Source organism: Sitodiplosis mosellana, unplaced genomic scaffold (genome assembly GCF_009176505.1).
Source record: "Sitodiplosis mosellana isolate CC-2019 unplaced genomic scaffold, AAFC_SMos_1.0 Smas_scaffold_1722, whole genome shotgun sequence".
NCBI lineage: Eukaryota > Metazoa > Arthropoda > Insecta > Diptera > Cecidomyiidae > Sitodiplosis > Sitodiplosis mosellana.
In genome coordinates, this window is record NW_022596964.1 from 1 (window position 1) to 1,119 (window position 1,119).

Here is a 1,119-nt window from a genome sequence, read left to right on the forward strand (position 1 = left end):
AATTGAGTAAGAATTTTGCTAGAAATTTTGGTATTTTGACCAAAAAATTTATCCCTAGGATAAATTTATCCCTAGGATAAATTTATCACGAGGAACATAAATTGGGCAGTTTGGAGCGAAAATTTTAAACAGAAAAGTTGCGCGGAAAATTTTCAAATGAAAAGAGATAGCTATATAGTTCACTATAGTTCACTATATAGCTATCCCTTTTCCGTTCATTCATCATCGACATTTTTCCACGCAACTTTTCTGTATTACATTTTCGCTCCAAACTGCTCAATTGACTGTTCATGAAATGCAATGAAAATCTGCAGAACGATTTCGTGCGTTTATTTCACGAAATTTTTGCAAAATTTATCTCCTCCTAATGCGTCATACAATCTAAAGAACCTTCAATATAGAATACATAAAAATAAGACTCGACATATAGATATCCGAATGATTCTAAAAGAAGTCTGTTGCTATTTTGGAGATACAGACGGCTTCAAAATTAAAACCACGCGTAGAACTTCAAACAGACATAAATAATATGAATTTTTCTAAACATTTCATGGCTGTTTTATTTGTATCGTTATTTAAAAATCAACAATACGATTTTATACATAGTAGTCATCTAATGAATATCTTAACTACAGGGGGTTTGTAGATTGAAACACAAGCACACTAGCGCCGCAGTTTGCCCCTACAATATCATATACGGCAAGCTGCAGAACTATTCATTCAGTATATATCATGCAGCTCAACTGTCAATCTGTAATCCCCCTGCTTAACTATGCGTATTTTAAGAATATCTGAACCTGAAGCAAAGAGAGTATTTATTACAATTAAATTTCTAAAGGAATAGAATAAATATTTGCGAACAGATTTAATTGAATGTTAGGAGGCAAAATGATATCAAAACATCGAAACAATATACTCCGATGCCATACCACAAGAAAATTATTCTTCCAAAAGTTCCAAGAATGCTTTTGGTACTAAGCCATTTATCTACAAAATAAAGATTGAAATAAAAATCACATAATTCAAATTTTATTTTTTTTTCATTTTCACTTACCAGGCCTTGTTTTCCATACATATAATCAGAATTGAGGGGATTTAATTCCGTCACAAATATGATCT

The 1,119-nt window shown here is 31.5% G+C and overlaps 1 long non-coding RNA gene across 1 annotated transcript; it reads right to left on the minus strand.

The window, feature by feature from the left end:
* Positions 1-530: 530 nt before the first annotated feature.
* On the minus strand, positions 531-1,119 carry LOC129571239 (uncharacterized). Its single transcript, XR_008688237.1, has 2 exons — positions 1,055-1,119; positions 531-987 (listed from the first exon to the last, which is right to left on the minus strand). It is a non-coding gene; the product is annotated as an uncharacterized LOC129571239 (long non-coding RNA).